Here is a 26,805-nt window from a genome sequence, read left to right on the forward strand (position 1 = left end):
CACAGCCCCGCAACCGCCTGCATTCCACCGTCCTCGACCGGTGTTAGAAACAGGATTCTCAGAGTTAGGCACCACCCTCCGCGTTCTGGCCGACGCTGGAGGATCCAAACCTCACCCAGGGGTCCCTCTTGGAGTTCTCCAAGAAGGGGTGGAAGGACAGGGGTGCGGGAAGCACAGGAGCGTGACCGAAAGGTCACTGTGAACCAGGCGCATCTAGATCTGCTCGGTGCCAGGGACCACGACCCCGGGGGCGCCCGGCGACCGGGACCCCATTCTCCGGGCTGGCGCCGGGAGGAGGAAGAGGAGGAGGCACCGAGGCCAGGTCCCCGCCAGGGGTAGGAGAGCCGCGGCGCCACCCCCCGCGGGCACGCTCTCTCCCGGGCGGGCCTCCGGCGGCCCCGGCACAGCCCCGCCCCTGCAAACCACACCCGGCTCCGGCCTCCCGGAGGCCCCGTCGGCCCCGCCCCCTTCGCGCTCGCCCCACCCCCGGCCTCCGGCGACAACGGCTCGGCCACGCCCCCTAATTATCCACATTCCGCCCCTCGGCCTCTCGGCTGCCGCAGCGAGGTCCGCCCCTCCATGTTGGCCCGCCCCCTACTTATTCCTACCCCGCCCCGGCCTAGCAGCCGCCAGGGCTAAACCCCGCCCCCACGGCCTCGGGGGAGCGGGGGGACCCGCTGGTCCACACCCCGCCCCTGCCTCTGGCCCCCCCGGCCCCATGATCGGCCACGCCCCCTCCGCTCTTGCCCCGCCTCCGTCCGATAGGCCTGCGGAGGCCTGCTCCCTGCTCCCCCTCCCTGTCCCCCTTTTCTCCCTCACTCCCCGTCTCCCAAGTGGCCTCGGCTCAGGCACCGCCCTGCCCCCAGGCCCCGCCCCGGCGCGGAGACCACCCTCCCCTCCGAGCCCGGGTCCCCGCCTCGCGCGCCCCGCCCCCGCTCCCGCCCCCGCCCTCGCGGCCCCGCCCCGGCGCGGGGACCACCCTCCGCCCGCGGAGGCGCGGGCCGAGCGCTCGGGGCACTCTCGGCGGTCCCGGCCGTTCGCCGCCGCCGCGCGGAGATTCGCGCGGAGATTCCGCGGAGCCGCGCGCGTCCCCGGCCGGGCTGAGCTCCCAGACCGCGACGAGAGCCGCAAGAGCCCGCGGGGACGCAGTGCGAGCCAGGTAAGCTGGCGGCAGCCCGGCCGTCCCCTGCGGGCCGCTCCCGCCCCGCGCCCGGCCTCGCTCCCGCGGCGCCTGCCGGGGCTCGGCGGGCTCGCACCCTCGTGGGCGCCGATCGCTCGCCCGTCGCCTGAGTTCGGAGCTCCGGCTGCCTGGGCACGGCCGGCGCCGGGAGGCTTCGGGAAGACTCGCGCCCCTGGCCGCCTCCTGGGCTCCCGAGTCACCCCGGCGCAGGCGGCCGGGCCGGGGTTCCGGGCGCCGAGCCGCTGTCGGAGCCCCCCTCTCCTGGCCCTGGCGCCTCCCAGGCAGGCCCTGCGGGGTGGCCCGGCTCGGTGACCGCACGCGTCCCCGGGGCGCCCCCTCGCGCGGCTCTGGGGAGGAGAGGGGGCGCGCGGTCCCGGGTTAAACTTGTTGGTGACAATGCATATTTCAACTTCGGAGATCCCTCGTTTTAGGATGGAAATGAAAATCCCGGGTTCTGGCCCGGCTGTCCGGTGAGCGAGCAGCCGCGAGCTGATAGCGCGGGCGGCCGGCGGGTGGGGACGGCCGGGAGAGAGGCACGTTGTTCTCCCAAGTGATGTTTCCCGGGAAGCCGGCTCCGCGCTGCGGATTGGTGGTGCCCGGGAGTGCGGGCGGCTCCTGGCCCGCGGCCGCTCCTGCAGCCGGGGGACCAGGCCGGCGCTGGCCCTTCCCCCGGGTGCCGGGCGGCGCGCGGGCGGCGGGCCCTCTACGTGCCGAGAGGTCGGGGAAGTCTCCCGGCCAGTGAGATTCAAGAAGGGGACGTTGGGCTGGATTTTATTCGTGCTGATTCTTGGCAAGTTAATGCAGCAGATTTGCACTGTGTCCTCCATCAGTAATAAGTTCGTGTAACTTTTGATCACAAAAGCAGTATATGCTTTGGGTAGAAAACGTAATAAAGAGAAACAGAAACAGTAAAACAGAAACCATCCGGGATCGCACTCTTCCTACCTGCCTTCAATGTTTACATTCTTGGGGTCACAGGCTTGGCGATTTAATGAGTAAGTTACAACTGGAGCCTCTCCTGCCTAAATCAAAGTAATCGCTTTACGCGACCTTACCCTTCCCCACCCTTCCAAGTGTGATGGTCTCTGAACACCAAAGTTTGGGTTTATTGGCCTGGCTCCCTTCTCAGCTGGCCACGGGTTCCCTTCCTGCAGGCCTGAGGTGGAGAGAGAGGGCGCAGTCAGCTTAGAACACTGGGTAAGACTTGATTGGCCTGGTGCCTCTCCACCTTCCCCTGTGGTTTTGGTTCCTTGCCTTGTAATAATGAAGGTAATGATTCTCAATCTGCTTCTCAGGCCACCATAAAAATTAATGGGTGGTTTGCAAAGCGTTTTGACATTCTTGGACGGACAGCGGCTGTACTTTAAGGGGCTAGGGAGCATTTTGGTGTTCCACGTTGCTGTCGTCATCAAATAAAAACAGTCTACCTCCCACCTGGCTGCCCTGACCAGGAAACAGTCTCTACTGATGTCCGGTGGAGCCTGGAGAACGTTCCCGGCTCCCTGCTCAGTGCATTCTGTCCAACAGGTCGGGGAGGGGGCGGGGGCTTGGAAGGAGACAGCACCCCCCCAATCTGCCTCCTCACTCTGCTTTCTGCATGTGGGCGGATGTGGGGAGGGTGAGGGGAGACTGACATTAAGTGGGCCCCCCGTTGCACAGGCCCCCGTGCCTGTCCATCTGTGGAATGCCAAGGCCACGCTGATCCCAGAAGGAACAGTTAGTTCTGGGAGGACTCAGAAAGTGAACAAACCTGGCTTCCTAGGGATTTGTCTTACAGCTCGCTTGTTTACTAAACGAACAATGAGCAGCTCAGATCGGCGGTGCCGGAGAAGCTTCTGTGAGCTTTAGTTTTTTTCCTGTTGTTCCAAGACGCAGGCCCCACACTTTGTGGCCTTTGAAAACAATTACTAGGGACTCGGACCTGGTGTGCGAAGCCCGCGTGGGGAGCGGTGCACGCACGTTGCCTTTTGTTCCCCCGGCAGAGAAACCACGGTGGCAGAGCCTCTCTGTAGGCCGGTCTGCAGGGCGCCTGTTTGTCATTTGATAGTTTCGTGTGTTTATTGTTGCTACCACCAGCACTTTGATCTGCCCAAGGTCTAGCTGATCGCAGCCCAGACACAGGGGGATTTCCAGAAGGACCCAGAATGGGGGCTGGACAAATTGCAGCTAAGTGTCCTTAACTGGGCCGTCTGCCAATTAGTGTTATGCTCTTAATTTTCTCGGTGGAGGGAGGAAGAGGCAGTCTTCCTGAATTTTCTCCCTTGCTGTTGTTTGCTAACTTGATTTCTGGTTACCCAGCAGCCTGGAATTACTTTCCTGCGGCTGCTGGTGCAGACTTTTTTCTTATTCTAATGGCTTCTAGTCCGTCGATAAGGTATGCTAATGTGAATGGGGTTTACGCCCTTGGGTCCTGGGAGGCCGCTCCCACATTTAAATCTTCAGATCGCAGCCAGTTCCTTGTGGGAGGAGGCCCCCTGGCTTCCCTCAGCTTCTTAGGGGAAGCCCTTGACCCAAACAAGGTTAAGAATCCCTGAGTTCGACCCTTGCCGACCTCATGCCGGGCTCCACGCAAATGTCTGTGGCTCCCTGTTTAGGGCGTCAGCCTTGTTTTGACTGAGTAGAAGCTGCTGTTGTAGCGAGCGGGCCTTGGGCCAGCCACGTGGGTTTTCCTTAGGTCTGTTATTTTCAAATTCAACACCTGAACCGGGCAGTGCTGTGACTTTTCTTCTGAGAACTGGAGTCAGGCCCCCGGGATATTTTCGAAGGCCCTGGAGATGCACACCGGGGCATCTTTGCCCCGAGGTCACTGCCTGACAACCCAGTTACTGGGAAAGGGGTCACCGAGCAGCTGCCTAGACATCACCCAGAGTGCTCTGGCTGGCTTTGCTCCTGGCCCAGAGGGGAGCCCGGGGTCTTTCAGTGTTTACACTCAGCTCCCAGGACTCTGCGCCTCCGGCCTCCCCAGCTATTGGCACAATAGAAGCCCCACCTTCCGCCTTCACCCTCCGCGGGAGGGACAGAAAAATAATTCACCGAGTCCCCGAACGCCCAGGGCACAGTCCCGCGACTTATTCAGGATCTCTCAGGAAGCCTGAGCCTGCTTTTCAGTGGGCCCTGGGGCATCCGTGTGTTACGTAAGGGCACCTGGTGCCATCTGGCCGCACGTCTTAAGGGAGAGGATGTCCGTATTCGGCCTTTCGAAGGCAAGAGAATGCAGAAGGTATTTTAGAAATAAAGGGGTGTGTTTCAGGGAGGGAAGGGTGAACCCCACCCGGGGCATCACGGCCCCCCATCCGCCAGGTGACCCAGTGCCCGCCCGAACCAAACGCTCAGTAAGCGAGTAAGATTTCAGGAAGTAGAGAGGTGGGCTGGGTTCACCTAATTGAAGTTGAAATTTGGGGCGGTTTGGGGGCAAGAAGGGCTTACGAAGCATCGGGCCTGGAGTGCACGCTTAAAAATCCTTCCAGACACCGCGAGGGGTTCCATTTTACAAGGAAGCTACGAGAATGTAAGCAGCTCTCACAACACAGTGGTCCAAAAAGTGCTCGAGCTGAGAAATCAGCCTATATCTGCCTGAGCCCAGAGCTCGTGATAGCATCTCCCAGTGTGCTAAAATGAAAGGCATTCATACCTTTGGGTCACATGAAGCCACGCACAGGAAAATAGCAGAGTACCTGCCTCCCTTGCACAATTCTAAAAAAGCTTGCACTCTGAAGGTGAGACATCTCTAAAACCCGTAAAAATCTCTGCAGCCTAAATGGAAGGCAGCCGGTTGGCACCTTTATTCCCCGGGGTGGGGTGGGGGGTGGCTGTGTCCCGCCCTGTCCGCAGGGTCAAGGTTGATTTCTTTGGAAGACTGAGGTTTTGAAGTTGGGGTAACTCGGACAGGAGCCACTGTGAAGTCTGTTCTGGTACCAGGAAGCGAGGGTATTCCGGGCAGATGAGGTCACTAGAACAAGGTAAAGATTATGGGAAGTCTGTTAAGTCAATGTAAGATAAGGATTCCGCCTTCCGCGTCGTAATCAAATAAATGACATGCCCCGCGATTATGCTTATCTGCTCATTAAAAGCTTGTCTCTGGAGAAACTCTCTGCTGGTTCCTGTTAGCCCCACTCCTCTGAACAAATTGAGAAGAAAACTTCCCGTGGAAGGCTTCTGTGGTTCCAGAATTCCTGGTATTCATTTCTCCGCTCTCTGTCTTCCTCTTTCCCCCAGTCTGTGGGACTGAGGCAGGAAACCCTGTCCCATTTTTAGGAACACGCAAGCCTGCTCTGGTCCCCGGGCCTGGAGGGAATAGAGGTGTCCTTTGCCGGCCCGCCCGGGCCCGTGCTCCACTGAAAACCCCACTCTCCGAGGAAAGGAACAAAGAGCCTTTCTGGCGGCACCTGCCGGTTAGGGTGCTGTGGTGTCAACACCCCACTGGCACCAGCTGCGGCACTAAATGTCGCACAACCTGCGGGAGCCAGTGGGAGCCGGCTGCAGCCCGCCTTTCGTTGCACTGAGCCTCCGCAGCCGGCTCCCTTACCGAGTGGGGGAACCCGTGACCCAGTCGCCTGGCTTCTGCCCGGACCGCGTGTGCCCGGCAGCTGGGCCGGGAGAGGACGCGGATGTCGCTGGTAGCCTGATTCGGCCAGCCTCAAAACGTACTGGACGTGGAAATCTCCTGGGAGATTTTGTAAAAATCCACCTTCGCCAGCCTGGTGCCCGGTGGAATCCAGATCTCTGAGGGTGGGGCCCAGACACGGGCAGTTTCTACAAACTCCCCATGAAAATCCCCGTTCTACTCTAGTACTCAGGGCTCCACTCCGCCAAGGTGGGGGAATTTGTAGGAAGGACTGGAGATGTGGTTTGGGGCCGGGTGGGGCAGACCCGGTATTTGAGGCCAGGGAAGGTTTTTAGGGCCAGGTTCTTGGAAAGGCAGGCAGAGGTCCCCGATCTTTCCAGTTGCCCTTTGGAGACCTTACTCCGTCGGCCCTTTCCTTCCGTGGGTGGCGATCAGCATACTTCCTGGTGGTGCCTTGGTCTCTCCCGCTGGTCTAGAACAGAGAAGCGTGTTCGTGGACAAAGGGATCAGGATCAAGCCAGGAGGCCTGTCCTTGGGGCGATCGCTTCTTGGGTGGGTTTTTGAAGAGCTGATTTTAAAGCAGAGTGCCAGAGTCGAGAGGAGCTTCCCAGGACCACCCAAGCGAAGAAAGGAGAGACTAAGGGCTTTGTGAGTCTGAGCTTGGTTACACACATAATCTGATTATTTGTTCTCTATCATCATTAGCAGCCAAATTATTTTAAAACAGCGAGAGCTCCTTGGGAGACAACAAGCACGTGGGAAGGGGGGAGCGTCCTTGAACTTCTGAGCCAGGCTTGTTAGCAGGCTTGTTAGCAGGAAGAGGGAAGCTAGGCCCCCGGGATGCAGAATTGGAGGAGGCGTCCCTGGGGTTGTTCCCTTACAGGGTGATGAGACGAGGACCGGTTGAGAGCGCCGACTGGGGCCTCGTTTCCTTAGGGTTGAGCCCATGAATGTGGAACAGCTCACTGGAGACTTTGAGTGTGAGCTGGGGCCCCTGGGAGCACGCTTCGGGTCACCCCATGAAGATGGGGCAGGAAAGCCAAGGGGGAGGAGGAAAGAAGCGGCTGGAAGCAGAAGACCACGCAGGCTCTGTGTCCCACCAAGCCAGGCAGGAGAAGATGGGGTGTAGAGGAAGGGGGTTGAGAACCTGACATAAACAGGGTGGTTGTGGGGTTGATCAGAGAAGCAGCATCAGGAAGACAGGGGGCCACTGGGTTTGGCTTGTTAGACCCGTGTGATTGTGGTGGTTGGAAGCTTCTAGAAAAAAATCGAGAACACCAAGCGTGGACCACTGAGAAGAATGTTGGCGGTAAAGGAAATAGGACTGTTGTTTGATGGTGTCGAGACAAGAGGGACCCAGGGCTGGGTCAGAGGGCCTGCGATGCTCCAGGGCAATGAGTGGGTGAGTGGCCCCGGGTCCCCTGAGGGAAGGAGATGGTTGTGGGTGGTTGTCATTGGGAAGAACAGGTTACAGAAGACTTCCCCAAATGCCTTTTCGCCCTGTGCTCATCTGGCTCGTTGTTTTGCTCGCCTTTGGGGGGTGCTGGCTGGGGGACTCCTGGGTGCAGGCCCCTTCTCGAGAATCCCTTCCTGGGTCCCCAAGATGGGGAGCTGACCCTGCTCCCTGCATGTCTGTTGACCCGCTAGGCTGGACACTGCTCAGCACCGGTTACAATTGATCGCCACACCTTCCGTGCACAGACAGTGTGTCCCCTGAACGGGAGAAGTGACAGGTGGAGAGAGGGGCTGACCAAGCTGAACACTCAAGGCGGTGACCTCCCGTATAAGCATTTGGGGAGCACGTTAGCATTCTCTTCTTAGACATCTTAACAGTTCAAAACGCACACTGGGTGGCGGAAGTAATTTCTGGCTTTTAAGAATTCTGGCCTGTGAATGGTAATCAGCTTACTCGGAAATGTCGAGTGGCACCTCTGTCACTCTGCCATTTACCGTTTCATTCAGCGAGGCTCACCCCACCTTTGCTTACCCATTTCCCGCCACTGCCCCAAATTCAAATCGAAAGGATTTGAATTTTTAATAGGTTTTGAATACAAAGAAGTAAGTGGGATATGGTAACGCTGCACATGCGTTCGACTCTCTGTTTCTTATGACCCTGAGAATCGTGGCTTTGGGAAGTGGTATCACATATGTGTACGTGTCCTTTGGGCGAATGGAAAGTCAAGGCGCTGTGTTGAAACTTCACTGGAAACCATCACTGGACCTGATACAATAATACCTGTAAATAACTCACGTAAAGTGCCAGAATCGCTCAGCTGACGGCGTGGAGGTCCATGGTCACAGTCGACACGGTCGTCTGCTGTGCTCTGGTCTCCCTTTTCCTCTCCGTCGCCCCCATCCCGAATACCCCTCGCGGAAGTTGGGCTATTCCCCCCCCCCCCCTTTGTGGTTTCAGAAATCAGTGTTCAAGACGTTTCCAGGGGAAAAGCTCTGTCCCTCAGAGTCCTGGTGTCCTGGCGACACCTGTTGGATATTTTACCTTTGTAGTGCCAGATGAGGAAACCGCAGTGTCCCATTTTGTTCACGTTTCAGGCCCTCGTCAGAGGGTGCTGGCTCAGGGTGACGTCTCGGGAGATCGGACACTGGCCGTGCATCCAAAATGAATTTCTTCGAGTTCATGCAGCGCACGTGTTTCGCTCGTATTTTATTAGAACCATCTATGATTTCAGGACTGCTCACCTGGGGACAAGTGTATGCTGGTCACAGAGACAGGTGCCTGAAGGACCTTCTCTGCTCCATAATCAGGGCTGTGGCGGATGCTGGCAGTCACAGGTGGTATAGCGACTGTGGGAAGAGAGGAAAAGGCCACCAGGAGTTCATTTTCTCCAGGTGCGAGCCTTGTCCTTTCCCTCACTTGTATTTTATTTGTAAATATCTTAAGAGCCCGAGAAATTCGGTTTCAGGTAATTTGACATTTAGATGCTCATCTCTCGGAACTGTAGTTACTGTTTGAAAGGGATACGCACACACACACACACACACACACACGCACGCACGCACGCGCACACACTTGAAATACTCCTATCCACCTTTTAACATGGAGATTTTTCTGTGGTTTCAAGTATTCATCGGGCTTTTCCTCCTTGTCAGGCACTGTGCCGAGTCTCCTATAAATGGCCTTTTCTTTTCAGTCAGTTAGGAAACAGCCTGACTTGCACAAGCGAAAGTCACACGTGCTTCAAGGAAAATCTTCAAGGAAAATGAAGAACGAAGCGACCAGCCACCTATCTTGTTCTTCCAGCCCTGTTCTTTGTACACAAGCCGCTGTCCGGGAACAGAAATAGGTGAAACTTAAGTGTTTCACAGACCGGAATCCGGGAAGTTCCTCTTTGCCGTGGTGTCTCCCATGACTCGGGGCACACCTGGGGTTTCTCAGTCCCATGCACCTGTCCGTGTCTGGAACTTGGGCTTTTCTGTTTACTTCTGATTTTGACACCGGACAACTTCGAGACCCGGCTTTCTTGTCTGGGAAAGGGTGGTGTAGTGCTTACTTCTGGGAGCTGGGAGATGTCGACGCGGAGGTGTGGATTTTACCGCATCAGCCCCGTACCTATCCTGGGAGGTTTTTGTGACCGTGGCCTCTTTTGAGTCCTGTGTGCACCGCAGGTGTTTCTTAAATACTGAGTAAATAGAGATTCTTTGGTGATGTCTCGCCATCTGCATTAAACCGGAGTGCAGGGCTTCGATATTTTTAGGTGTTCAGTCTGACCTTTGGACCGCGTACAGGCGCAGACTGATGGCGTGATGTATTGGTAGATGTCTAAATAAGGATCACTTCCCCAGTCCTTGCCCCATTCCTCAAATCTCTGGGAGCAGGAGGAAATGGGAGGGATACAGTCAGCAGGTTGTGCCCCAGGCTCAGACCTGGGCTGGATTGTGGCTCTGGCTGGTCTCGCGTGCGGGGGGACCAGCAGCCGGTCACTGGTGGACGCTGAGCCTGCGTTTTAAAAGGCCTGACCTGCCCGGACTACCCTGAGGGCTGCGAGTGGGGGGACTGAGAAGGGAGTTGTGTTTAATGCAAGTACTTTCTAGATAAACCCATTTTTCTGGAGGAGTTTATTGTGATTTTTTCCTTCTTTTCTCTTAAAAAAATAAAAAGACCTCTCCCCCTGAGGTTTTTAAAATTAGTCAAGTAATCATATGTTCATCTTAGAAACATTACAAGACGTGGGGCGCCTGGGTGGCTCAGTCGGTTAAGCATTCAGCTCTTGATTTCAGCTCAGGTCGTGATCTCAGCGTTTGTGAGTTCGAGCTCCTTGTCAGCCTGCTTGGGATTCTCTCTCTCCTCTCTCCACCCCTCCCCTGCTCGTGCGTGCTCCCTCTCTCTCTCTCTCTCTCTCTCCCCTCTCAAAATCAATAAAAGTAAACTTAAAAAAATATATTATAAGATGCAAAAGGAGAAAAAAGTTCACATCACTGGAAGTCGGCCACTCACGATAACCACTCTGGTGTGGACAGGACATTTTTCTTAGGGTCTCTCTGACGTCTTCAGAGGTTAAGTCCAAGCCCTTGCAAACAGACCAGGATAGTAGAGTGGGGACTTGTTCAGTGTGCACCTGATGCATAGCAAGTCCTTCTTATTTTTGAATGAACTCTATACTTTTGAAAAACTGCTTTTTACCTAAAATTGTTGCTGACGTATTTTCACATCAGCAAACACAGATTTGGACCCCCAAATGACCGTCAGATTTGTATGGGAGGTACCCTCTTTAACAAATCCTTATTCAGAGACCATTTCCAGCTCCTCTGAAATTATCAACAGTACTACAGTGAACATCTCCATACACACATCTTTCTTTCAGTACATGTAAGTTTTTCCTTTGGATGAATTTTTTACCACTATTGTGCTCAAATTCTCCAGAGGACTTCTAATTCTATTAACGGTTGGACGAATGTGTAATCGCTACTCAGAGAAACACCTCCAAAGGCAGTGACCTTGAGAAGAGTTTCTACATCCGATTCATGCAACCGGGTGAACTTTAAGACCAGCCTTAGACCTGCCGGTACCCCAAACCCTCATGCTCTGCATTGGGAGCTTTTGGGGTGGGCTTGGAAACGCACACCTGAATTTTAGGATGTGCACTTACACGCGGGTTTCAAAAATATTAACATCTGGGGGGATGTGTACATCTGAGGACACAGGAGGAGTTTCTGTCGGAGGTCCTAGGGGCCCCCTCCGCCCTGGAAAGGAGTGACTGATGATTTCCTCGCCGGCAGCTTCAGGAACTGTCATTGCTAGGGGCCCCCCCTGCCTCCCAGGGCCATGTCATTCTGGGCACGGGGGTGATTTGTGGGGCGGTGTCTCTGATCAGCTGTGACGAGACGGACTGCGGTTGGATCTGGTGGGTCTGGCCCAGGGCAGCGCCCCAGACTTGGTTTTCAACTTCCAGGTTCATTAAGAGGCGAAAGGGCTTGCTGCCTTCCACGGACAGTGAGGCCGTCCTTTTGATTCCTAACCGCGGTCTGCTGTCACAGGACTTCTTCGTTCTGGCAAGAGAGGAAGACTACGTTCGGGGTGGAATGTGTTTTGGCCTGTGTCCTCAGCGTGGCTTTGCAACGGGGGCCTGGCTGCCTCCTCTTGGCACAGCCGCGGCCATGAGTCACTGCTCACCTATTGTAACATGAGGCAGCACTGTGGAGGCTGACGGGAAGGCCCGGGGACAGCTCCTTCGCTCTGGTTGTTTGTTCTCGGTGGAGTTTGGGGGGCGGGGAGCCCCTAGACTGGGCCTGAGCGCTGAGCCTTTTGTGACTCTCCGGGGCGCTGTCCCTGGCCCTGTTCCCCCCGATTAGCTGTTGTTTGACTCAAAGTCCTTCATTCCCTCACTCACACTGACCCTGCTGTGTGCCAGGCAGGAGGCTGGAGAAACCACCGGAGGAGGCCTCTGTCTAGGGAAGTGGCCACCAGAGTACAGGAGGAGAGGTCAGGGTTCGCGAGGTTAGGGAAGCGGCCACCAGTGTACAGGAGACAAGGTTAGGGAAGTGGCCACCAGAGTACAGGAGGAGAGGTCAGGGTTCGCGAGGTTAGGGAAGCGGCCACCAGTGTACAGGAGACGAGGTTAGGGAAGTGGCCACCAGAGTACAGGAGGAGAGGTCGGGGTTCGCGAGGTTAGGGAAGCGGCCACCAGTGTACAGGAGACGAGGTTAGGGAAGTGGCCACCAGAGTACAGGAGGAGAGGTCGGGGTTCGCGAGGTTAGGGAAGCGGCCACCAGTGTACAGGAGACGAGGTTAGGGAAGTGGCCACCAGAGTACAGGAGGAGAGGTCGGGGTTCGCGAGGTTAGGGAAGCGGCCACCAGTGTACAGGAGACGAGGTTAGGGAAGTGGCCACCAGAGTACAGGAGGAGAGGTCAGGGTTCGCGAGGTTAGGGAAGCGGCCACCAGTGTACAGGAGACGAGGTTAGGGAAGTGGCCACCAGAGTACAGGAGGAGAGGTCAGGGCTCGCGAGGTTAGGGAAGTGGCCGCCAGTACAGGAGGAGAGGTCAGGGTTCACGAGCTGTGCTGGGGGCTCAGGACACTAGGTGAGAGACAAAGAACTCGGCAGGCGCCTGCAGGGGGCTTGGGGGCGGGGGCAGTGGGTGGTTGGGTGAGTACAGGAAATCAAAGGTGACTGCTTTCTGGGAGACCCTGGCGGGGGATGCCAGGGGCAGGTGGCTGGATGGAACAGTCCTTCTGGGCTTCATTCAGCTTTGAGCTTCCAGGCCCTGGAAAAACTTGATTAAACATGTGGGCGTGACTTGAGAGGGGTCTGACACCCTCCCCTCACCCCGGATCACCCCCTCACAGCCCTCCTCTCCCCACCTGGGACTCCCGTGACCCTGCCGGGTGACCGGCCACTTCTCCCTCCCGACCTATTAGGAAAGTTTCCTAAAATCATCCAACTAAATGACCACTCTGCACGGGGTTGCATTACCTTTGTTAACAGGAATGACACAGGAAGCTAAGGCAGCTGTCAGATTAGTAAGAGAGCCACAGCATTTTTGTGTTCCAGAAAGGAAGAGGTATTGAGGAAGAAGGGGAGGTCTTTCAGCAGAAGCAACATCAGAGGGACCCTGTGACGGAGATCAGAGCACCTCTCCTGGGTCGCTTGTCTCCGACGTGTGCACCCAGGCCGTGGCGCACAGGGGCATCAGGGTGAGCCCTGGCTTTCCTGGTCAGGCCCAACCCCCCAGGCCAGGCCATCCTTCCCCTCCTGACAGTCCCCTCCTGGGACCGCAGCAGCCTGAGCCGCTGAGAGGCCGTGGCTTTGCTGACCGTCCAGCGGATTTCTGTGTTTAACCCACGTTGACCTGGCTAATCCCGGTTCCGCTTGGGGGGAAACTTCAGTACAGCCTTCTGTCCCAGGAGGACCACCCGCCGTCCTCAACGTGCTCGGGATAAAACCATTACGTTTTCAAGGTTAAAAGAACATAACTGAAAAGCTGGAACATGATGTCACAAACACCGCTTTTTTGTCATTAGTGGAATTGTCAAGAAATTGGCTGCTGGCTAAATTGGGAGTCTGATTATTTTTCTGGGAAGGAGCCGGGTTATTTTGATGAGCAGGAAAAGGGAGAGAATGGCAGAGATCCCCTGGGGGGGGCGGTGGGCGGTGCACGGAGGCTGGGAGTAACAGGTAAGCGAGGCAGGCAGGACACAATGCCAAATTATGGCTGAGCAGACGACTGGGACTCAGGCACTCGGGGGGGAAAAACCTGAGCGAGTGTAACTTCGAATACGTCAGGTGGTTTGTGGTTGTCCTTTGCCTTCGGGTTTTAGTGCCGGGAATTGCAAATAGGCAGTCGGGGCTGGAGGGGAGCGCCCAGAAGTAAGCAGTAGTCGTTTGGACGTGTACAGGGGCGGGTGAGGGCTGGGGTGGTCGTCACCGGTCTGCCCCCAGCCCCCTCCATTGTCTTCCACAAAACAAGTAATCTGCACATTGAAACTGTTGTGGGAGAGGAGAGGAGAGACAGAAGTGGTAGCTACCTCCCCCTGCACCTGCCCCTGCAGGCAGCGAAACCGTTTGCTCCCGACTTACCAATGAGGACACTGAGGCCAAGAGACTCACGGATGTGTCCGTGGACCCTACGAGGACCTGGAAATACCAGGCAGTGAGGAGTTTTACGTGGTGCCAGTGCCTGGATGTGAACTGACGGGGTTGTTTGCTGAGGCACTTGACCGGGGGGGGGGGGGGGGGGGGCTCTCCGTGTAATGGTTGTGGATAGCAGAGTGGAAGGGCTCAGATCGCTGAAAATGACCACCCCAGACATGTCCCTGGAGGACGGTTGTTCCCGGGTACTTCTGGGCTCAGCACCGAAGCAGGGTTAACTCGCTTTGACTGCATGTCAGGGGTCGCGCGCTTCTCCCCAGCCCCCCCCCCTCCTGCAGATTTGAATCCAGGATGTGGTGCTACACTGCTCTGCCCCCCAGCTGGGTGCCCGGGGCAGGGAACCCCCCAGGGCAAGTGAGGTGATTTCCGGAACCAGACCAGGGAGCAGCGTGGGGGCAGTGCTGTGGGCACACAGGCAAGATGACGTCTCAGGCGAGATGGGCATGGGCAGGTGACAGCCAGGTGGGTAGTCTGGACCGTTCCAGTCCACCAGCAGGAGCCAAGGGTGGAGCAGCCCCTAACGCTGGGAGGTTGGGGACCTGGGCAGGAGAGAGTGTCCACATTCCCTCCCGACGGCGCCCTCACTTGGCAAGCCCACGTGAGCCCTCCCGCTGTGCCGTGTGGCCGTGTGACCATTTCCCTCTCGTTGCCATCGAAGGTGGCACTTGGCAAGAAGTACACCACATCGGGCACCGTACGGAGCTCTCCGTTGAGATAATTGGGAATCGCGGATCTTCACAGCCTTGAGCGGTAGGTGTTCAGACAGCAGTCTTTGTACCCGAGAGGTCTGCCCTCAGATATTCCCCCATTTTGGGGTACCTTTCTGAATGGCCATTATCCGTTGAACTAAGAATCAGCACAGTACGAGAAGCCCCCTGCCCAGATGGGTGAAGGAGCCCCTGCTTTTCCTGCCACCCTTGGAGAACCCCCGGTGGGGCTTCCCTCCATTAGGTGGTGGCGGCCATGCCCAGGGCCACCTGATCCTCCATAACCTGGCCGCCACTGATGGGATGAATGGTAGGCAGGCCCCCTCTGGGTTGTAGTCGCCCAGAAATCTGGAACTCAGGTTAGCTTGGTGGTAGAGGTGATGACTGATGGAAAGTTCCAGAATGTTGGAACCCAGAGGGAATAAATGGAAATGGCAGCATCAGTAGAACCATGGCGGGGGGGGGGGGGGGCGGGGGATGTGTGGTTACAGTTGGTTTTCACAGTGGGGCCTTCCAGACATAGTCACGTGATCAGGGCCTAGAGCCAGGTGGACCCTGAGCTATTATTCTCTTTGTTCTTTAAGTATTTAGTTTTTTTCCTTTTCTCTTTTTCCCTCTTATTTTCTAGTTAGCTTCTGGTATTACTGCATTGGGGCTCAATAAAGGCCTCAGGAATGCTTCCAGTATTTTCGAGTATTCCTTGGATAGTTGCACAGCAATTGCATTTTCTCCAGGACAGGGAGTTTGACGCAGGTCGATGAGATTAAGCTCCTCGATGATGTTGTGGTTTGTGTCGGGTTTTATTTAGGTTGGGTTTATGTGGCTTATGTGTGTTCCGCGTGTGGGCCCATCGGATTTCGAGAGCTGGGCTCACGTTCCTGGAGGGGACCGCGGTTCCGCCGTTTTCTCTGGATGACCGCTAACGGTTTTGGTGAGCATGACAACCAGACCCTTTTGCCACTTTGCGGTTTTCGTTTTGTCAGTGTAAAATTCCTCTTTTGTGTGTGTTCGACATTTCCGGTCCCGTTTTCTGGGTCGTTTTGTTTCTGATGGATTTCACGCCGCGCGTAAGCCATTCGCTGGCGGATGGACCGCCGCTGGCTTTGTCGCCACCTGATCTGAAGAGTTTGCGTCTCGGCCCACTTGGCGAGCTCCTTCTTCCGGACGCGGGGGTTACACCAAGTCCCGGGGCTCTGGTCTACTTAGCTCGAAACGACACGGAGAGCTTTCCCGCCGAGGTCACCTGACGTGTGTCGGGACTCCGTGCGGTTCTCGTGGACTGTGCCCCGTGGGCCACGAGAGGGGCTTGGCCGAGCTCCCGTCCGCCACCCCTCCTCTCGTTGGGGCCCCCGGCCCAGTTTTCACCGAGAAGCGTGACTTGTGTGTTGTTGGGTCCGCCGATCCTGTCACCCGGGTTTCGCTGTGTGAAGATTCTAATTAGTTGGGTTTTCCAGTCCTGTGTGCGTCTGCTTTAGGTTTGGGGTGTTTAATGCCTTCGTCTGGGGGTGCCTCTGGGGTGTGGCGAGGGTCTAGGTCCCAGCCCCTGCCCCGGTGCTCAGAAGCCCCCTTCTCTGTATTTGGGACGTGGCGTTGATATGTGTGCTGGTGGGTTTCTCTGGGACTCCACAGTCGCGTCACATCCCGCGCGCGCTGACGTCAGCTGTGAGCCGTGTGGCTCTGTGACCCGGGCGTCCCCCTTGTTCTAACCGTCCATCCATCCATCCATTCGTTGATTCCCCCAGTGAATGCACGCTGGTGGCTTCAGCCTGCTGGGCACGGTTCACCCCACGGCCTTTGCGTTTTCCCAAGAACTGGAAATACGATCTGGCCTGCAGGTCGCCGAGGCCTTCCTGGCTTTGCAGAGTCAGCCTAAACTTTTCGGTGTGGCCTGCTTCCGGGGACTGGCAGGCTGGTCTCCGAGCAGTTGGGTCTCCCACCTGCTCTTGCCTGCATCCGCCAGGCCCGGCCCCCAGATTCCACGGTGGTCCCCTAAGCGATGCGCGTTCGTACCCCTGGGCTTTGCTTTTGCTGCTTCCTGCCCGGCGGGACCCTCTGCCTGAGGCTTTAAGGCTACATGGCTGCCCCCCCCCCCCCCCCCAAACAGGGACCCTCGGCGCCTTACGTCTCAGTGCCAGCTGCACTGGTCAGAACTCAGAAGTCACCGGCATTAGCACCGAGCCCGGCACAGGCGCGTTCCTTACTTTTGTTTTGAAGTTGACTCATTTTGAGAGAGAGAGAGAGAGAAAGAGGGGGAGGGACAGAGAGAGAGAGGGAAAGAAAGAATCCCAAGCAAGCTTCACTGTCAGCGCAGAGCCCGACACGGGGCTTCATCCTGGGAACCGTGAGATCGTGACCTGAGCTGAAAACAAACGCCAGACGCTCAACCGTCTGAGCCCCCCAGGCTCCCCACTTTTCCTTGAAGAAAAACCTCAGCAGATTTAAATTTTTTTTTTAGTGTTTATTTAGTTTTGAGAGAGAGAGAGACAGAGCACAAGCAGGGGAGGGGCAGGGAGAGAGGGAGACACAGAATCTGAAGTGGGCTCCAGGCTCCGAGCCGTCAGCACAGAGCCTGACGCGGGGCTCGAACCCACGAACCGTGAGATCATGACCTGAGCCGAACTCAGATGATGTTTAACCGACTGAGCCCCCCCCCCCCGACCGCCAGGCGCCCCTGAACCTCAGCAGGTCTAGAATATCACCTGTGAGGATTACAAACATTGCTCAGGTCCCTTCCCTAGAGAGTTAGTTGGCCTGGGGCTGGGGTCTCTGCGTCTCTAAATTTAAAAGCATCCTAAGGTGACTGTAGGCCCAGCTGAGAAAATCACCAGGTTAAAGTGACCCCTCCCCCGTGGGAATACACGTCTTGGTTCTCATTCCCAAGATGGTGTTTTTTCTAAACTTTTCGCGTGCCTAAATCTGTATTGTAAGAATAAGAAGTGCTTTTGTAGCCATTCCAAGTACTACGGACACGTAGAAGGTGGAAAGTGAGTCTCGGCTCCAGGGCCTTGGCTGCGTTCCTCGGGCAAGTGACCTTGACTGCCCTTGACCTCTCGGGCCGATTCCACTGAGCCGACCTGCATCGCTCGGGTTTCTGTGTCTGGATTCCCAAGTGCTGTTCAGGTACAGTTTTCTTTTTTTGTTTGTTAGCTTCGGGGAGCAGGGTCACTTTTGCCACGTAAAACAGGGGGGGAGTGGACGTTCTTTTTTTTTGTTGTTTTTTCCCCGCCGCTTCAGACCCGTCTTGCGGGTACCAGGCCCGACTCGCAAGGAGTCTGGTGCGTGTCGTCGTAGGGCGTGGCCAGACGCGAATTTCTTCAGAAACAACATGAGGAAACAAAAGAGGCTGTTGTGTACGACCTTCCTCTCTTACAAACTTTAACTTCTTTTTAATTTGTGAACACAACCAAAAAAAACCCCGCCTGATAGGAAACTTCCCATCGTAATGGTGTTTAAGTGTAGAGTTCAGTAGTGTAAAGCGTGTTCACACGATCGTGCAACAGATCTCCACAACTTTTTTGCATCTTGCAAAAGCGAAATGTACATTAAACCTCCCCATTTCTCACCCCCCACGCCCCGCCGCCCCCGGGGACCACCTTCCCACCCCCTGATTCTATTGACTGTGTTGGATACCCCCTCCGATGAGTGGAATCATCCAGTGTGTGTCCGTCTGTGACGGGCTTATTTCACTCAGCGTGACGTCGTCCGGGTTCATCCACGCTGTAGCCTGTGACTGGATCTCTTTTCCCTTTCAAGGCAGAACAACGTTCCACTGTGAGGACAGACCCCGTTTGCTTCACGCGTTCGTCCACCCCGGGGACATGTGGTTGCACTTCTTGGTTCTTGCACGTAATGCTGCTCTGAACCTAGGTGTGCAAAAATAGCTTTCAAGACCCTGCTTTCCGTTATTTTGGGTGCATACCCAGAGGTGGGGTTGCTGGATCCTATCGGTGGTTCTCGTTTTAATTTCTTTGTTAAGTTAATTTATTTTGTTTTATTTAGTTATTTTTTGTTTATTTAGTTTTGAGAGAGAGGGAGACAGACAGAGTGTGAGCAGGGGAGGGGCAGAGAGAGAGGGAGACACAGAATCCGAAGCAGGCTCCAGGCTCCGAGCTGTCAGCACAGAGCCCGACGCGGGGCTCGAACTCACAGACTGTGAGATCGTGACCTGAGCCGAAGTCGGACACTTGACCGACTGAGCCACCCAGGTGCCCCTAAAACTAATTAATTTTAGAGAGACAGAGACAGAGAGGGAGAACAGAAGAGGGGCAGAGAGAGAGGGAGGGAGAGAATCCCAAGCAGGCTCCACGCTGCCAGCACGGAGTCCGACGCGGGGCTCAGACTCACGAGCAGCAAGATCATGACCTGAGCCGAAACCAAGAGTCGGGCCCTTAAGCGACTGCGCCCCCCAGGCGCCCCCTAGTTTTAACTTTCCGAAGCACTGCCATCCTGTTTTCACGACGGCTGTACCTTTTTCCATTCTCCGCACCAGGACGCCGGTGTCCCGGGTTCTCCTGTTTTCTGTTTCTGTATGTTTGATCGGAGCCACGCTCACGCAAGTCAAGTGATACCGGGGGTTTATGATTTGCCCTCAGTGATTTTTGACATGGAGTATCTTTTCATGTGCTTGTTGGAGGGTCTGTGGTTTCCAAGTGGCATTTATTTACTTAGATTTTCCATAAACTGCTTTTGACAAGCCCTTTTATAGGTACACTTTATGGGTACACACGGCTTGTGGTAAAGACGAAAACTCTCATGAATCGTCCTGTGTGTCCTCCCATCACACAGTAGATGGGGGGGCTCTTTTCTTTCTTTCTTTCTTTCTTTCTTTCTTTCTTTCTTTCTTTCTTTCCCCTTTTCTTTCTTTCTTTCTTTCTTTCTCCTTTTCTTTCTTTCTTTGTTTCGTTCTTCCTTTCTTTCTTTCTTTCTCCCTTTCTTTCTTTCTTTGTTTCTTTCTTTCTCTCTTTCTCTCTTTCTTTCTCTTTCTTTCTTTCTTTCTTTCTCTCTTTCTTTCTTTCTCTTTCTTTCTTTCTCTCTTTCTTTCTCTCTTTCTTTCTCTCTTTCTTTCTTTTTCTTTCTTTCTTTCTTTCTCTCTTTCTTTCTTTCTCTTTCTTTCTTTCTCTCTTTCTTTCTCTTTCTTTCTTTCTCTCTTTCTTTCTCTCTTTCTTTCTTTCTTTCTTTCTTCCCTTCTCTCGTAAGAGAGAGCGCGAGCTTGAGCGGGGGAGGGGTAGAGAGAAAGGGAGAGAGACTCCCAAGCAGGCTCTACATGCCAGCGCAGAGCCTGATGTGGGGCTCGAACCCCCACGAACCATGAGATCATGACTGGAGCTGAAATCAAGAGTCGGAAGCTCAACCCGCTGAGCCAGCCAGGCACCCCGGAACCTTATTTCTGAGTAGACCACTTAGAAGAGGAGTTTCTTCGTGAAACGAGAGAACAAGCCTTCCCCTGGCATCGCTCCCAGAGAGCCACCTTCCTTCCCCCTTGCAGATTATTTAAAGAACCTATGTAACGAAAGTCCACTGCGACGAGTAGCCTCTAAAACACCCATGTGTTGGGGCGCCTGGGTGGCGCAGTCGGTTAAGCGTCCGACTTCAGCCAGGTCACGATCTCACGGTCCGTGAGTTCGAGCCCCGCGTCAGGCTCTGGGCTGATGGCTCAGAGCCTGGAGCCTGTTTCCGATTCTGTGTCTCCCTCTCTCTCTCTGTCCCTCCCCCGTTCATGCTCTGTCTCTCTCTGTCCCAAAAATAAATAAACGTTGAAAAAAAAAAATTAAAAAAAAAAAAACAAAAAACAAAAAAAAAAACACCCATGTGTCCCCGGGGACCTGGAATCTGAGACTAAAGGCCACCCAGTGACTGCAAAGCTTGGCCCTTCATTGTCTGTTCTGTTTAGGAGCGATCCATGCTAATCACAGATTTAGAAAATGCAGCCTGTGGAAGAAATGAAAACTCCTCTGACTCCCGGTGGCTCCCTCCCTGCGAGATAAATCACTAGGACGTTCTCAGAAGTAGGGCCCATCGTGCTCAGTCCTGCAAACTTGCCTTTTCACTCCGCGGCCATGGGAACAGCGTTTGCTGGCCGCACCGCATGCCATTCAGCGATATTGCCGCCCTGGTGTCGGGTGGAATGCTCTCTTCCGGGCGGTGTTACTGGTGGAACCTTTGACGACCCCTGAGTTGACCGCCCCCTCCTGTGCGTGCCCGGCCAGTCTTGCCCGCTGGACGGGTGCCCTCCCTTGGCATAAGTCCTTCAGCACTCTCTCCATCCTGAAGTCAAGCCAGCAAGGCATTGGTGACCACCCCTTACATGGCAGGCACCGGCCTGGGAGCCATTCCAGCTTTGGGAGAAGAAATATACAGTTTGAGCCTTCTGGAACGGACAGGAAATGCTTTCTCGCACTTCCCTCAGCCCTCCTGCCCTTTCTACAGCCTGGATTTGGGGGGACTGCAGGGGGCGCTGCCCCCGTGGACTGCAAGTCCTTTGCCACGTGTTTTTCCGGGTCTAGGTTGACAGGTGCGGTTGGGAGACTTCTCCTGAGCCTCTGACAAGGAATGTTTTCCGTTATCGTGGGTCAGCGCCTCGCCAACCCCAGGAACACTCATTCAGAGATCCCCGAGAATGGTGACCTTGGCCCCCGGTGCTCCCCATGAGATACTTCATTGGGCAGAGCAGGTGGGGTGGCTCAGCCTGTGGACACATGGCTCTAAGCTACTAGTGATCTTGACTCACAACTTGGAGGTGGGCATCTCTGGGATCTTCGGCCTGTCTGGGCCCCGAGGCTCCTGCCTTGGTGATGGGCTGGCCCTGTATGTCAGCGTGGCCCTTGGGTGCTCGGGGAGACTGGGGGCTCCTTCCCTCACTGGCATGGGATTTCCTGGCTCAGAAAAAACTCAGGGATTCGTGGCTGGGCACAGCTTCTCCAGCTTCTCTCTACCTCCTCCCTCCCCGTGGCGCCCCGTGTGTTCACTGGGTGGTGTTGGGGTGCTTTTTGGCTGATGAGTGGGAGGCGGGAGGGAGTTAGGTGGGTCCTAGCCAGTCAGTGCGCCCACACTGGAGGGGATACAGTTCATCTTCAGCCACGGCAGGCCTGCCCGTCCGGGACACGTGGCGATTTGTAACGGGGATAATCATAAAGCTCACCCTGATTGTAGGCGTGTGTGGCATCCTCCGGGCACACATCTTGGCCTTGCTCCTGGGGATAGGCCACACATGGCCCAGCCAGCAGCTGCCTGGCCCTTTGCGGAGTTTGGGGCCTGGAAAGGGGAAGGCCGGGGGGTAGGGTGCAGGAGCTGAACTGTCACCACCCCGAGGAGCCTCGGGCCACAAGACTAAATGTCATGTGGTGTCCTGGACGGGCTCCTGGAACAGAAGAAAGACACCGGGGAGAAACCCAGGGAATCTGGGTAAAGAACGGACTTGGTTAATTATAATGTATCTGCGTCAGGTACGTTGGACAAATGCGCCCTCCTCACGCGAGAGGTCAGTCACCGGGGAACCCGGGTGTTGGGCAGTAGAGGACAACTCCCTGCGTTTTCTCCCCAGCTTTTCTGTAAACCTAAATCTAGTCTGAAAAGAAAGTTCATCTTTAAGAATAGACAAGAAGAGCGGCAGAGAAGCGAGTGGGCAATGGCGGGGTGGCCAGGCTGGCCCTCTGTCCCCGTGTCTGCGATGCCCGGCTCCGCCACGGTCGGTGTCAGCATGAGGGTGTCCGGCCGATGCCGGCCAGTGGTACCGGGTGCCCCCTGCCAGCAGGAGCCCCGGGGCCCCCCGCACCCCGGCCAGAAACGGCCCTTCTCTACAAAGCCAAGTGCAGTGGGCCCGGACCGCTCCGGGTCAGGCCGTGGCCTGTCTCTCTCCGCCAGCACATTCTTTGTTCTCTCCCGGACCAGACGTTTAGAGGTGAGCTGCTCTCCTGGCCAGTGAGGCAGCTGGCTTCTAAACACAAACACGGATCATCTTTTTGCCAGGTGAACTTGAGAAAGGTAGCAGAGCGGCAGAGACAATGGGCCCGTTTATAAGCTGCTCTGAAAATCGGAGTCCAGAACATTGGACTTCGTAGCGAGCACAGGTGTTGGGGGCCAGAGCCCCGCTGGTCCTGTTAGCATCTCGGGGTCGATGCCCGGAAAACAGGGTGAGATTGTCTCCTGTCTGTATGCACAGAGTACACACGGCTGCTCTGAAGTGTGTGCTCCTTGAGATGTTTTTGGTTTATGCGGTGAGTCCGGGTTCAGGGAGCAAGCAATGTTACAGTCCAGCTGCACACGCGTGCGCACACACACACACACACGCACAGACTTGTGGTGCACAGGCTCACAGGCACAGAGTTTGGAGTCTTAGGCAGGAAGGCTTTCTTCCAGGACCCACCTCGAGGCCGGGTGGACAGAATGCTAGTCTCTGGCTGGACCCGACGTCTCCCAGCCCAGCGCTTCTCAGATGTCAGGTGCTCCGGAATCACCCCGGGATCTTGTTAAAATGCAGATTCCGGCACAGAGGGCTTGGGGTAGGTGCATTTCTGACCAGAGACTGCACTTGGAGTGGCCGGGGCCTCCGCGATCAGCAGAGTCTCAGTCTGGGCCCTGGGCTGGCGGTGGCGTGGCATTCGGGAGAAGTGGGCTCGTGCTTCACGCTTCGGGGCCGGGGCTGAAATTTTGCCAGAAGGGTGAACCGGGAGATAAGCCTGACCGTGCGTAGAGGGACAAGATTCGGCGAGAAGGAGACGAGGAGGTGGCAGGGGGGTAGGAGCAGTAGGCTTGAGAGCGTCCCAGGGGGCCTGTGTGTGTGCACCTGGGGTGCCGTCATCAGAGAATGACAGCTGTGAACACTTCTGTGGCGCTGACAGTGGCCTTGGTGCTGTTCCAAGAGCTTCGCACATGCTGTTCATTCCCCACGGCAGCCCCGTGAGGCGGGCCCCGTTTGTGCCTGTTTTTTGAGATATGAGCATTTCTGCTGCCCGCTGAAGCCCTGCAGGTAAGAGAGGGTGGGAGCTGGGCCCCTGAACGCTGGGGGGGTCCAACGTCTGCTCGGAGGTGCTCAGGTGGGACAGGTGGCCTTTCCCGGCCGATGCGTCGGCACTCACGCGCATCAAAGCTCTCGGGCCCTGCACTGGGTCAGCGCCAGCCACCTGGGAGCTTCTGGACTCCACTCTGCTCAGGGGCGAGCGCTGGGGCCCCGAGGGCTCCCGGGAGGCGACCTAGAGCCGGGAGGGCGCCTTTAGGGTCCTGACTGCACCGGGGACCCCTTCACGGCTGGCCGGGCTTTCCAGAAGGTCCTTCCCCTGGCCTCCCTTTGCTTCTCAAACCCGGGTGTGTGTCTGTCCATCCCCGACCGAGACTGGCGGCACTTTGCGGTTCAAAACCACAACCTTCCCCATCCAGTCCTGGAAGAAGCTCGTCCAGATTCCTTACATGCTTAAGGTATGTGAGGGAAAACACATTTTCTGGTCCCTTCTCTGGTAGAAACAGGCAGTGCGGTTTCTCCCGGAGAAGGCCTGGTGTTTAGGGGGCTGGACTTCCAGAAGTCTTTTCTCCCTTGGGTCCCTTCCTCCCTCTCAAGATGCCGTCGGGCCGCGGGACAGGCGTCCGGAGAACGAGGTGGCCGCCACCGCCATGGGCCTGGCAGGGGGTTCGCTCTGCTGCCCGCAGCAGTTTTGTCTCCCTCAGACGATCCATTTATGGTTGGCGTTTCTTCACGCCATCTGGAGAGGCGCTTCCTTCACCCATTCACTCAACAACCGCTTGAGAGCCGGCTCTGACCAGGGTGCGGAGGGCTGGCCCAAATGCACGGTCCCAGGCGCCGTCTCTCCTCTCAGCCCAGACGCTCTGGCCCGCAAACCCCGGAGGTCAGGCTGGCACACGCTCAGGCCACTTGTGCCCGCCGACCAGTGCCGACCCGTGCGGGAACTCTGGCTGGGCTGGTTCCCTTGCTGCAGACGGCACGTCTCTCTTCTGTAAGCCTGCGTAGAAAGTTCTTTTGTTCGGCAATATTGGCATGACTGAATCGATGCTGCAGCCAAACAGGATGTGGTCTGGGTGGCTCCCAGCTTCCAGCCATCGGTGGTTCTTGTTTGCAGTTGCCTCAGGAGGTAACACCCACCGCCACCGCCCGCCATGGCGGAGCACAGGGCACTTCAAGGCCCTGGAGGGGAGCCTCCGGTCTGATGCAGGGAGACTGAGTTCTGCAGCGCCTCTGACCCCGCCTTTAACTGCAGGGAAGGGAGTGGGGGGAAGAGGCGGGGCCAGTTCTGAGTCATAATCCAGCCTTGGAGGAGAAGGCTTCCAGGTAGAGCTTGGAGGCCTTTGGACTTAGTTTGCTGGGAGGGGAGACGAGGACTTCCAGGTGGACCCCGCTTCTAGGTCGAAGCTGGTCTGTTTCTTTGCAGGGCGGGGAGAACAGGAGGCGGCTGTAGCGTGCGGGGCACCTGTCCTCCCTCTTCCATGAGGTGCCAGAAGGCCGGCGCCGTGGTCCCTAAATCTTGAGAAGATACAAAGAACGCTTTGGGGGATGAACAGGAACTCACAAACGCAATGAGCGCCTGTATAGACGTGTAGCCACTACCCAGGCCAAGACATAGAACTTTACCTTTGAGGTCCCGGGCCCCTCCCCCCGTGCCAGTGTGTTTTATCCAAGATAGCGTAAGCGTTCAAGTAGCCCCTAACCTGAACTTTGTGGTTTCCCCCTGCTATTTATAGTCTTTCCACATTAGCCAGTAAACGTTGGGTCCTTAAGCGCTGCCCTCTGGTTTTCACATCCGTAACGTTTGTACTGATGGAAGCATGCGCGTTCTGTTTGAGGCTGGCTGACCCTAATAGGGTCCCCAGTCATCCCCACCTGGGATCCACGCCCTTGGCTCATCCCTCCCCCTGGTGTGGCTGGCCCGGTAACCTGCTTCAGATAGGACTCTTCCGGTGATGGGTGCCATTTAATGATTAGGTTACCTAGATTCTAACTGCTGGATAACAGCCTTTATCTCTTGCTTGCTTTGATAAAGTAGGATGCCATACAGAGAAGCCCACTTGGCGAAGACCCGAGGCCTTCAGTTCAGTAGCCAGCAAGGGGTTGAATGGCGCCAGTAAGTACGTGAGCATGGACGGGGGGCCTCCAGATGAGCCCCTAGCCCTGGCTGAAGTCCTGAGTGTAGCCTGACGTCACAGCTGAGCCACATCTGGATCCCTGACCGCAGAAGCCCCGAAATAATAAACATGTGTAGTGTGGGGTCATTGGTTACGCAGCGCTGGCTAACTGATGTGTGTTCTTCTGAGAGTTCCTTTCTGGCTGCACACCATGTCCCTGAGGTTCACCTGTGCTGTGATAACATATAGCTGTAGTTTATTGACTTTTACTGCACTGTGGTTTTCCACTGTATGTTAATAACCTAGTTTACTTACTCGCGGGCCCCAGAGCGCATTCACAGCCCTTGCTGTTACAGCCTGCATGCAGATGCCCATCTCTGGGAGCCGTCTAGCAAGGGGCCGGCGTCACTTCCCGCAAGCACCGTTCCGGGTCGTTCGGTTTGCTCCACACCGCCACCATTGTCCCATGTTGTGTGACTTTTCATTTTGGGAGGAGGTCTGATGGAAGGAAGAGGGCATCTGATTTGCTTTAACTTATGCTTTCATGACTATAGCTATATATTAATGTTTATTGGCTTTTCTGGTTTCTTCCGAGGTGAAGGTCCCTTTCAGGGTTTTTAACCCATTTTCCTTATTGGATTGCAGGATATCTTTGAATTTTGCTGGAGAATGAAACTTTCTTGGCTTTGAGTGTTGCAAGCGTTGCTTCCCAGTTTGTTACTGGGCCACAGGGGCGTTAGCAGTCCCAATAACGTACATTCTGAAACCTCTCCCGAGGGGATAATCTGCAGCATTGCTTTGGAGGGTTCCACTTCTGGCCTGTGGTCCAGTCTCAGGGCCATGGCTGTGCCTGTGAAATTAGGCTCCTGGTCTGGGAGTACTTTCCTGTCCAGGGAGCTCCTATCAGTCTCTGTCATTCTAGAGAAATCCGTGAGTCAGTGCTGGGACCCGGGTTCCATGTGCGCCGCCCCCCCCCCCCCCCCCCCCCCACCGGCAGGTCTAAATCCGCATTTTTCTCTGCGGTCCAGATTGCTCCGCATGTGGGTCTGGGGAGAATGTGCCCCGCGTGTTTAGAACAAGTGCATTCCTAGAGAAAGTTAAAATTAGAAAAAACGGCTACATTTCCTGCCATTCAGTGGCAGTTGGCTTGTGTTTGTTTGCACAAGGATTTTTCTGGTAACAA

The 26,805-nt window shown here is 55.9% G+C and overlaps 1 protein-coding gene across 2 annotated transcripts in view; it reads left to right on the top strand.

Annotated features, from left to right (window-relative positions):
* Nucleotides 1-1,002: 1,002 nt before the first annotated feature.
* Nucleotides 1,003-26,805, top strand: part of SH3BP4 (SH3 domain binding protein 4) — an 86,583-nt gene continuing 60,780 nt past the window's right edge. For both annotated transcript variants that reach the window (XM_042950622.1, XM_042950623.1), the window contains exon 1: nucleotides 1,003-1,159. The gene's annotated coding sequence lies outside the window, so the exon portion shown is untranslated. The remainder of the gene's footprint in view (nucleotides 1,160-26,805) is intronic.

Source organism: Panthera leo, chromosome C1 (assembly GCF_018350215.1).
Source record: "Panthera leo isolate Ple1 chromosome C1, P.leo_Ple1_pat1.1, whole genome shotgun sequence".
NCBI classification, from domain to species: Eukaryota; Metazoa; Chordata; class Mammalia; order Carnivora; family Felidae; genus Panthera; species Panthera leo.